Source organism: Peromyscus leucopus, chromosome 19, assembly GCF_004664715.2.
Source record: "Peromyscus leucopus breed LL Stock chromosome 19, UCI_PerLeu_2.1, whole genome shotgun sequence".
Classification (NCBI taxonomy): domain Eukaryota; kingdom Metazoa; phylum Chordata; class Mammalia; order Rodentia; family Cricetidae; genus Peromyscus; species Peromyscus leucopus.
The window spans coordinates 13,541,478-13,553,754 of record NC_051079.1 but is presented as its reverse complement, the minus strand read 5'-3'; positions in this window follow the sequence as shown (position 1 = coordinate 13,553,754).

Sequence of the window (12,277 nt, the reverse complement as noted above, 5' to 3'; positions counted from 1 at the left end):
AAATCATGCTAACACTTCTACAAATTGGCTTGTCACTTTTAAAACAGAAAATGCTGAGAACTGACTTAAGATGGTGGTTGCTTCTGGCACCTGGGGGACCCCAGAGCAGCTCCAAGGAGCCTGAGAGACCCATAGAGGCTCTGAGGGGACATGAAGTGGAGGAGGAGTCTGCAGAGCCTGCCGCATCTCTGGAGCAGCTAAAGAAGGCAGACCATATGGGAAGATGCTTTTAAAAAGTGGACGCATGAAACCGGAAGGAAAGACAGAGCAAAGACGGTGGCATTACTGAATAGGGCTGGTCCTCAGCCTGGAGCCGCCGCTGCTTGCCCTGGTAGGAGAAGGAGAGCATGACCTGCAGGCTGCAAGGTGAACAGGGCACAAGGGCCATGTGTGGTGAGCCATGGGGCAGCCCGCAGCAAGGACAGGGCGGTGTGTGGGCCCCTGGGGCAGCCCGCAGCAAGGGCAGGGAGGTGTGTGGACCCCTCTGCCGTCCTTGCTGCTGGGAGGAGGGGAGAGCAGGGCTGCGGCACTGCCCACAGGCTACCAGCACAAGGTTGTGCCCAGTGAGCCTTGCACAGCTGGCATCGAGGTATGCAGTGGCCTGGAGCTTGCTGGGATCCTGCCCCTGGATGCCCTTCCTAGTCACAAGATCATCCTGACTCTTGGGCGACAGCAGATATCCAAAAGAGTCTCGGTGATGGTCCAGTAGTTACGGTGCCTCAGAAACCAGAGGCCTTGAACCAGACCAGTGACTTGTTGCAATGAGTATTTGCATGTAAAGCTGTTTGGGGGGAGAAATACCGTGCGACACACTGCCGTTTGCAAAGCCACTTTGACGAACAAATATGTAGTGGAGAGGTGGGAAAGATGAAAGAGCAGAGTGGTGCGGGCTTGGTGGAGAGGGGAGAAACCCGAGACTCTACCGTGGTGACGGGTGTGCCACAAGGCTGCAGAGGAGGAGGGAACATGTTGTTGCCAAGGAGGGCTGGCAGGGTCGGGTGCAGCAGCCTGGAGCTCGCACAGGCTCTGCCTCTGCCCAGCCACACACACAATCACCCTGGCTCTGAGCAAGGACAGGATGTCTGAGATGGGGAACAGTTCCTTTTCTGGATTGGGCCTCCTAGAAAGACCTCTATGGTCTGTGCTGCCCCTGGAGGCCATGGCCCGGGAGGTGGCCGTGGCATCTGTTGCTGGTCCATGATGCTGCTGGAAGCCATGTTGGTGTCCATGGTCTGTTTTACCTCCAGAGGTCAAATGGATGTCTGTGGCCTGGGCTACTGCCTGAGGCTATGTTGATGTCCGTGGTCCATGCTCCTGCTGGGGGCCAGGTGGACATCCTTGGTCTGTGCTACTGCTGGGGGTCACGCTGATGTCTGTGGTCCATGCTGCTACTGTGGGCCATTTTAGTGTTCCGTGGCCTGTGCTGCCACTGAGGGCCATGATGGTGTCCATGGTCCATGCTGCGGCTGAGGACTGTGTTGATGTTTGTGATCTGTGCTGCCACTGGAGACCATGTTGAAATCAGCGGACTGTGCTGGCACCAGAAGCCGTGGGGAAGTCCATGCTGCCACTGACTATAAAGGGCAAGGAAGCTTCTTTTGCAGTGGTGTTGATAACTGCAGACTCACAGGTGAGAATGAGAGACATAGAAGACACACACACACACACACACAATCTAGACAGGAAGGCATTGAGGAGAACTCTTAAACATTGTGATAGGGATGCTGAAATGTAGCTTTTCATAGCTGATAGCTTCTTGCAGGGCTGCAGGTGGGGAAGGACTTAGTTTTCTTTAAGGAGCTGGTCACTGGGAGTTTGACCATGCTCCAGTGAGTAAACAACAGGCAACACAAACTGGGTTTGAGATATATAATATATCTTCTCTTCTTCTCCTTCTTCTTCGTTTTTTTGGAGGAGGTCACAAGGGTAGGGTGGACCTGGGAGGACTTTTGCATTATGTGAAATTTCCAAATAATCAATAAAAAATTACGTTAAAAAAAAGAAAGAAAATGCTCTCTCTCTTTGTATCCTCACTTCTTTTCTGCAACCTGGATCTCTCTTGTGTGCAGTAGCTTTCTGACCTCAGGAAACAAGCTGGACATTATTTTCTGACTAACTGGCAAAACCTCCCAGTGAGCTTGCCGTGGTACATTTGGTGACTTGGCAAGGTCTCCACAGCACAGGGGAGGGGTAAGAACACAGGTATTACAGGGAAGCAAACATTGCCTTGGGGCATTTGGTTGGGAAGGACTCCTTCTTTCCTATCAGTCATGGAGACAGGCTGGTGACTTCTCCTGGACTCCTCACTCCTCTGGGGGCTGAGAGCTCTTTTGAGTACAACCCCTTGCTTTGTGGTGCGAGGTAAACCTCTCCACTGTGTTCAGAGGGTTGTGTGTGTTAGCAATTATGCATGGCTCCATGAAGGTTTGGGGAAATAGCTGTAGAGACTGCTGGGCCCTGGTGCAATCAGGACTGGGATTAGGAATGAAAATATGGGGTTGAAATGGAGTTAGGGGACAAGCTAAGATGGTAAGGAAGGTTTAGATTCCAAAGCCCAAGAGAAGTCATAATAAAGTTGGGACAGTGTAATACAGTAAGCTGTATCAGCTGGGTGTATGGTACATGATCATAACCCTGGTACTCCAGAGGCAGAGGCAGACAAATCTTGAGTCTCAGGCTAATGTGGGCTTCAGAGTAAGTTCCTGCCTCAAAAACAGAAGCACAAAACTAAACAACAACCAGTCAAATTATATCTCCAGTCACTCCTTGGTTCTAAGGTTCCTAGCTGCTAACAACCTTGACAATGGGACACCAGCAGAATCCTTGTTGTCACGTTTGTTCTTTGGTCCCAGTTCCTGACACAGAGCTCCTAAGACTTAAGGATTTGTCCAGTGACCGCGATGTCCAACACACAGTCCCTAAATCCTGGAATTTTATGGTGGACAGGAGCATCTTCTCTGGCTTTAATGAACAGCTTCTTGGTGCATGTCTCTGGAACCCTAGGATCTGTCTGGTTGCCAGGGAAACCAGCTGTGTGATTAAAAAGCTGGAAGTTTCAGCTTCATCTTCCAACCTAGAGAAGGATGAGGGGTAAAGACTGAACTGACTACCAGTGACAGGCACTATAATCCATCACGACTCTATAACTTAAGCCCCTCTAAGGCCCCAGAAGATCATGTCTTGACGATATGATGATAGATGGACACACAGATTCCTAAAGAGTGATGACCAGAGACAGTATCAGGGTAGGTGATCTCTTCCCAAATGCCTTACCTGATGACATTTGGGTATTCATTCATATCATTTGTTATATATCCTTGATAATAACTGGGAGGTCTCAGGAGGGGACATGGGAATCCCCCATGTATAATCAGCTGACAGAAACATAGATAGATGACAAAAATCATTGCTCATGATTGACACCTGAGTTGGAGGCAGTCTTATCAGACTAGGTCCACAGCTTTAGGGTCTGAATCCAACTCTGAGCATAAGATTAAATGATAGGACACATGATTGATTGGTGTACAGGGAGAAAGCCACATACATCTTGGTGACTGGATGCCAAACATTCTTGTGTCTAGTGATAGATACTGTGAACGAAGAAAGGGAGGACATGTTTTAAATCTGAGATGTGAAGGCCCAAAGTGTGAATCAAAACAACTGGGTGATGCAAGTTCTCAGAAGGAAGACCCCGGGATAAACAGAATAGGGGCAGCACTTGAGTCACTGCTGAGGACCAAGGTCAGAGCTCCAGGCCTTTCCTTGCAGAAACTCTCAAGGGCTCTTAATTCTCCTTCAACTGTTCTCCTCTTTGGGGTGTGTGTGTGTGTGTGTGTGTGTATTCTCCAATGGGGACATTTTTTCTGGATTCCATGGACACACGGCAGAAAGCACTTTCTCTGCTGCAAACGGAACCCAGATTTGCTCTGACATTTTCACTCTTTCTCTGGGCAGTGTGATGAGCCTAGACAGCGGAAAATCCAAGCTGGAATTGTGGACGTGCGCATCCAGCTGGTAGCTGAATCGAAAGTCAAACAGTGATCAAAGGGATGCTTTCTGCGGTAGTCGAAGCTCTAGGAAACTGGCAGAAGCAGCAGCCCGTGCCAGACAGACTACAAAGAGCTAAGTCAGGTAGCAGGAGAGATTTTGAAGCCTGGATGTTGCTTTGCTGGGGGCTAGGGACAGAAATGTAATCAAAAGATCATGGTCTTAATCTGCTTAACTTCCTTTCTCAGGGCTACAGCAAAGGAAGTTTTCTTCTGTTTGATTTAACTAAAGGGGACCCCCTACCCCCTTCATCAGCTTCTCCAAATTCTTTGCGTTGAAGTTCATTAAGCTCGATTCTTGGTAGAGTGCTGCAGAGCATGTACACCGGCGAACTTCAAAGATTTGTAGTGACAGATTGGGCTTCGGGGCTAAAACGGGGTGGAGCCCAAGGGGAGAGAAGGGGGGCCTTCAAAAAGGAATTTCTACGTGAAAAAAAGAGATAATAGGAAGAAGGTACCGGAGGCACAAGGATTAAACACAAGCCCAGAACGTTAGCAATTTTGCTCTCTTTATTTAATTATTTTTAAAAAATCTGATCCCCTCCCTCTTCCTTGGTTTTGAAAACTATTTACAACTAAAAAGTTTACTTAAAAAGCTGGGTGGCTGTGAAAAAAAATTGTTATTCATGTGGGGCCCAGATTTTATTCTGTGGCATTGCCGTTATTTAAAATGTAAAAAGAAGGCATGAGATCAGCAAGCACAACTTTTGAAAAGACACATCATGTCTTTCTGAGGCAGGATAGAAAGGAGAAAGGTAAGGGGACACAAGAATGGAAAGGGAGCCCCCACTCTGGAATCCGGCTGAAGCCTGAAGGATCCTGTCACAACCAACGCGCTCTGTGAAGGTCGTCAGCACAGAGACAGTCTTCCTTTTAAACATCGCACAGCAATGAGCCATGCATAAGGGCTAAGCCCGTGTAACCCCAAGCATGGCTTTTCTCCTGTTCAGATGCAAGCCTGTGACTTCGAAGGCTCTCACAGAGAGGCTGTAACCGTGTTGGCAGGAAATGGCGGGCTAACTCCCTGTGCTAACACCCTTGTGACCCTCGATGGTGCGTTCTCTGGTTGTAATGCTATCCATGGATATCAGAAACCATCCTAGGCTCATTTGCCAGAAGAGACAGTTCCCCAAAAACGCTTTGCGATGGAACTTCAGAGGCCCCCAGAATCATTCATGTGGCTACCGTGATGACGCGAGTGTGACTCTCTCTTGATGAGCGTTTTGTCCGCACTAGGATATTGTCACGGTTATGTTGTTAACCTGACCAAAAAAAAAAAAAAAAAAAAAAAAATCAAGAATCACCTGGGAGAAAAGCCTCTGAGCAAGATGTATGCGCTAGCATATTCTGATTACCATGGTTGATGTGGAACGGTTGGCCCACTGTGGGTGGAGCCATCCCCTGACCGGGTCCTGGACTGTGTAAATGGTGAGGAGGACCTGAGCAGTGACCTTGGGTTCATTACTGTCTTCTGACTGTAGATCCAATGTGACCATCTGCTTCAATCTCCTACCGTCTTTCCTTCCCTGCCATGTCGGACTTGGCCTTGGATTATGATGAACCATTTCTTTCTTCAGTTGCTTTTTTTAAAGAGTATCTCCTGTACAATCCTTTTCCTAAGCACCCTTCTCCCTTAATGTCTGTACTTAAAGCTGTAGTAAAACTCCTTCTTTCCCTTTTGTCTCTGGTGTGTGTGTGTGTGTGTGTGTGTGTGTGTGTGTGTGTGTGTGTGTGCATTTGTGTGTGATCCTAGCACATGTGTGTGTACAGACATGCACGCATGAGTGTGAACAGCTGTGGAGGCCTGCGGTTCATGTCAGGAGCCTTCCTCAGTTGCGTTTTCACTTTACTCACCAGGCCGGGTCTTTCAGGTGAATGGAGAGCTAGCCGATAGGAGCCGTCTCCTAGCAAGCTTGCTCTGGGGATTCCCTGTCTCTGCTTTCAGGGGCAGGCTGTAATCACAGGGGAGCAGCCCCTCCCACTTGGCATTTACAAGAGTTTGGGGGTCCAAACTCTGGTCCTCACGCTTATGCCGCAAGCACTTGAACCCTGGGGCCGTTTCTCCAGCTCCTTAAAACACCCTCCTAAGGGACTCGAACTCTGCTTTGTGACAACTTTTCTGCAAATCCTTGCTCAGGTCTCAGAGCACAGCTGGATCTACAGGATCCCAGCTCCTGCTATGCTGTTGGGGTTTGGTATTTCCTTTTCTTTTCTTTTTTTTCTTTCTTTCTTTTTTTTTTTTTTTTTTTTTTTTTTTTGTTTTCGAGACAGGGTTTCTCTGTGTAGTTTTGCGCCTTTCCTGGAGCTCACTTGGTAGCCCAGGCTGGCCTCGAACTCACAGCGATCCGCCTGCCTCTGCCTCCCGAGTGCTAGGATTAAAGGCGTGCGCCACCACCGCCCAGCCCGGGTTTGGTATTTTCTTTTGCTCAGAAAATACTAAGTGAAGAACAATACTTAGGGTGCTTTTTAAACGCGTTAGTTGATTTTGTTGTTGTTGTTGCCTGCCAAAATGCCACACAAAAGCACCTTAAATAAGGCAATGGCTTTAGGCTCAGTTTGTGGGTACAGCCCCTTATGTCGGGAAGTCACGGCAGCAGGGATGTGATCACACTCGAATACAGATGCTCAGTTTCATTTCTCTTTTTTTTTATTTTATTTTTTTTATTTATTTTTTAAATTACATTCATGATATTCATTACTTACACTCATGATGTTAATCACATTTGTGGTATTCATAGATTACATTTGCAGTATTCATTCAAATATATATATATATATATATATATATATATATATATATATATATATATATATATATATAATTTTAAATGTCGAATGTCATTTCTTGAAGGGGGTAGGAGGTCTTAAATACAGGCTTACAGCACAATGGGAGGACCCCGGAGGGCAGAAGTTCGCTACTGATGTTTTACAATCTTGCATCTAAGCTGTTAATGCCCATTATTCAGGATACACAGACAAGGAACTTCCCTTAAGCATTCAGGAGGGTGGAACCTGGCAGGGGATTAGCATAGGGAGGATATTAAGGTCAAGGTCCGCAAGCAAGGCAACAGTTACCCAAAACGGGGGCCAGGGCCCTTCAGGTTCCCCTTTTATTAAAAAATGAGCTTCTGACTTGGGTTGCATGGGACGTCAGCAGGTTACCTTACCCATCATGGAGATGCCTGCCCAGGCCACACAGGTGCTCTGTCTTAGGTTGGTGAGTGCCCCCCAGGCATTACCCGTCTCTGAATACTCATTATCATCCCGGCTCAATCGTGTGTGAGCTGCATGGTTAATTGCTGCCAAAGATCTCAAAGTGGCACTGGACTTGCAATCTGTGTGTTTGATACAGAAAAGATCAACAGAGGTCCTATCTCACCCATAGCAAGTAGGCTAAAGGCAACTGAGCCATTCCCTTCCTTAACGAGCCATACTGTATGTTGGAGTCCTTGTAAGATACTATCCCAAAAGCAACTGGAATTTGAGTTTATAAATTTATAATTTTCGAAGCCAATCGAGATGTATATAACTACCGAATTAAATTTATCATGCCCAATAGAATGAAAGATTAACTAACTGTGGTAGCTACTTTTGTTGCCAGGGTCTCCACTGTACTAGCTGTAGTAAGCAATTATGAAATGGTAATCCCAGAAACAGTAGCAGCAGTGTGCACCATTGTTATAACAGCAACAGTGGCAGCAGCAATGTCAAATTCTCTTCTGGATTGTGTGGACATCCACTGGCATGGATACAACTCCAGGAACACGAACTGCCAAGGCTCGTTTTTCTTGATCCCAGCATGATTTTAGCTGGCAGCTCTTCTGGAGAATCCAATCTCATTGCTATAGTTCCTAGGCTTACATTAATGCTTGTCAAAGCTGGCCATATTGGGCTCTCAATCTCCATTGACATCAGAAGGGTAGATTTTTTTCATGAAGACCCATTAGGTCTCTGTCATGTTGGGCTTCAGCAGCAGCCACAGGGCGTGTTCAGTGCTCAGGAATCCAAAGAGGAACCTCATTGTCCTGAGGAAAGATCATTTCTCCTTTTTATTATTCACCCTGAGTTTCCAGCCTGTGTGGTGATGATGTCTCTCACACTCAGGGTGGCTCTTCCTACCTCAGGCAAACCTCTCTAGAAGCACCCATAGATGTGTCTCCTGGGTGACTCTCATGCAGAATGCATGTTTCTTTTTGGTCCAATGTGAGTCAGCTGCAAAGTTTTCTAAACATTTGTGAAATGAGTCAGTGTGTCACGGATGTTGAAAGCAGTGGTCAAATGACTTAGCTGGCCATCAAGACTGATCATCACAAATGTGCACAGAAGAATCTGGCTGTTGTTGGAGCTTCTGGTCCACAGTTCACCATGCTCATGTAGAAACTCACTTGTCTGCACTCGGCTGTACAGAGTTCAGTTCCACTTTGCTCATCTCAAGTAGAGCACATTGGCAGAATACAAATCTCATACTACCAGCTTCTATTTATTACCCCTTTCTATGAGCTTCACCCCAGATATTACAGACTTCGGATGGGAAATGAGCACCTTATCAAGACTCTTATTTGAAGATGAAGATGTACTGAATTGAATTTTACTCGTACAGAATGCTGTTTCTTTTTAATTCATTATAACGAGGCTGCAAAAGCTTTGCATTTGTGAATTGAATTCTCTTCTGTCACAAATGTTGAAGCAGTGGTAGAGCAATTATCTCTTCTTCAGAGGGAAATTTAAATTGAAATGGAGCTACAGGAAGGGGAAGAACATGTTCCATTGAAACCAACTACGCTACTTGCCACATTCATTTTTATTGATGATTCTTTTCAATAAATACAAGACGTGGGCTGTAGTATAATTCCCTCCGCTCTGATTGTTGACTATTATTTAATCAGGTTTACTAAGGATGATGCCAGGGCTGAGAGTATAAGCAAGGAAGGAAAATTATTATTCCTAAAATAAGTAAGTAGATAAATATGTTAAAAGATTCATGGGTAGGTGGATGAATGAATGAATGAATGAACGAACAAACGAATGAATGAATGAATGGAAACATAGTGGGGATGACTTCTTTGGATAATTTTCAGTGACCAAGCCATGATGTTGTGACTGAGGAGCTAAGCTTCTTAGAAAATAGCTCATTGTACTTGAAGAGTAAGTGGATTCTTTCTTAAGCATCAACAAGACAACACAGTGTATCTCCTGAACACTGTGTTATTTATATTTCCATCTCATCTGGCGTGTTCCACTCGAGTCACAGTCAAGATACCAGAAATCAAATTCTTGTATGCCATATGATTTGCATGGCCACTGCTAACTCATCCAATTTTCTCACTCAGTTTTTTCAGATATAAGACAGAAATGACAGTCGTCTCTTGTCAGGACAGTTTTGAGGATGAAGGCTGACAGGGCTCTGGTGTGGACTTCAGAGCTGCAGAAATGGGAGAGTGACAGGTACTGGTGACCACCACTTTTCTTTTTCTCCCCGGCTTCCCCATGCCCCCTAAACAGAGTCTTCCATGTAGTCCTGGCTGGCCTGGAACTCAATATGTAAAGCAGGATGGCCTAGGACTCACAGAGTCCTATCTCTGCCTCCTGAGTGCTATGATTAAAAGCATGAGTCACCATGTCTGGTTCATCATTTTCTTTATATATACAATGTCATTGTGGCATTGGCTGAGTGTGATGTCCACTAGTTCTTTTTTTTTAAAGATTTACTTTTATTTTTTTTGTGTGTGTATATGTCTCTATGTATGTATGTGTGCATATGTGCTCATGTCTACAGGTGTTAGATCTCTGGGGCTGGAGTTTCAGGCAATTATGAGCTGCCTGGGATGGGTGCTAAAAACCAAAACTCTGCTCCTCTGCAAGAGCATCATGTGCCTTTAGCCTCTGAGCTGTCTCCACCCCCAAGTTTTTATTATCACAAATATTAAGTGATAGGAACACAGTAATACAGTGGACTGGACCCTCTCATATCAATCATTAAGAAAATGCACCACTGACATGCTAATGGGTCGATCTTTTGGAGACAATTCCTCAACTGAGGTTCCCTCTTCCCACATGTCAAGTTGTCAACCATAATTAACCATCACGGTGACATAGAAGACCACCCATCATCTGTCTATGCTGAGCTTCTCATGTGTGTGCATGCTAGGGATGCTCAGGGATACTCATCCGCTTAACTGAGGACTGCAAAAGAGTAAGATGCCCATAGGTTCTAGCTAGTGAAGCCAGTTATTGATACTACTGAGTGATATGGAACCAAAACAAGAAAACCAATTAAAACTGAAACCTACATGGAAGAATCCTTGGCCCCCTCCAACAGAGACAGTGCAGAGACCACAAAGAAGTTACCGTTTCTTGCCCCAGCAGAAACCACCAAGCACATAGCTCATCACCCTGGGTTTGGTCTGCAAAGTCCCAGTTTCGTACAGCACAGCTCTTAGTATCAGTAAAGAAACCCTCTGCAGCAGCAGGCCAGGAGGGAAGTGATGGCTGGCTTTCAAACCAAAGAGGACACTAGCTCTATGTGTACAACGATCTCTTTTGGGTTGTGGAAAGGGAGGCTCAGCCCAGGGTCACAGGGATCTGGCTCAGAAACAGTGAGACCATTGTCTTTGGAGCCAACAAAAGGCTTTGTTGAAAAAAAAACCAAGCTTTAATATGAAGCCAAAAATCTGTGCTTGTCATCTTGTGTTTGTTTGGCATTCAAGTGTGGCAGTTATTTTCTGTCCTTGGTGCTGTTTACATTCAGAGGAAGGCTCATGGCCATGAACTAGAGGACAGATTTTCATATCTCACTCCTAGAAAAGCAAGAAGAAGAAACCAGAAATAAAAACAACACACCTCTAAACTTTCTACTCACGGGTCCTGTGACTTCTTGTCCGAATCTTTGGGCCTGGGAAGGTAGTGTAAATGGTCACTTTGAGGGCTCCGTGACACAAGAGCTTACTAACCCTTCCGGACAGTTCAGTCATAAACAGACACACATTTGGATTTGCCTGGAGGAAGGGGACAACATTTTCTTGCTGGGTAACCAGATTTCCCTGTGCTCCCATGCTCCCATGTTTCTGGTTGTGTGGGCATTTCTTGTCAAACATGTGTGTGTGTGTGTGTGTGTGTGTGTGTGTGTTCAGGCATTGTGGAGTTTGTCTCCATCTTGGTAGTAGCTACTTGGGCCTTGGGGAGAGAAACTGCTGTAGTCACATCAGCTCTACTCTAACCACTTGAGTAAGAGCTAGAGGAGAGAGGACTCCAGTACACCCATGAGTGGGCAAGGCTCACTACAGAGCAGAGCAGACTCCCGGCAATGCCCTACACATTTGACTTCTTAAAAGATGAGAGGGAAGCCGGGCATCGGTGGCGCACGCCTTTAATCCCAGCACTTGGGAGGTAGAGGCAGGTGGATCTCTGTCAGTTTGAGGCCAGCCTGGTCTACAGAGGGCGTTCCAGGACAGCCAGGGCTACACAGAAAAACCCTGTCTCAAAACACAGGGCCTGAACTGGTCATCTCCTGTAACCAGGCAAGGTTTCCAGTGGAGGGACTGGGACACTAACCCAGTCACAAACCCTTCAGCCTGCAATTTGTCCTGCCTGCAAGATGGGCTGGGGTAAAGATGGCACAGACATTGTGGGAGTGGCCAACCAATGACTGGTCCATACCATGAGAAGGAGCTCACCACTGAGGGCCAGGACCCAGAAGCAGGATAACCCAGAGACCTAGGATAAAACCAAACATAAATGGCAAGAAAAGGTCAATGTACTGATTCCTAATTGTATTTTGCTAGCCCAACTGTCATCGGAGAGGCTTCGCCCAGCAACTGATGGAAACAGATGCAGACCCACAGCCAAACATTAGGTAGAACTCAGGGAATCCTGTGGAAGAGGAGGAGGAAGCGTAGGAGCCAGAGGGGTCAAGGACACCACAAAAAAACCCCACAGAACCAGCTAACCTGGGTTCACTGGGGTTCACAGAGACTGAACCAACAATCAGGGATCCTGCATGGGACTGACCTAGGCCCTCTGCATATATGTTACATTTGTGTAACTTGGTCTTCACGGGAGACTCCTAACAGTGGGAGCAGAGGCTGTCTCTGACTCTGTTGCCTGCTTTGGGGACCTATTCTTGCTCCTGGATTGCCTTGTCCAGCCTTAATAGAAGAGCAGGTGCCTAGTCTCACTGCAACTTGATATAACAGGGCTCACTGATACCCATGGGAGGCCTGCTCTTTTCTGAA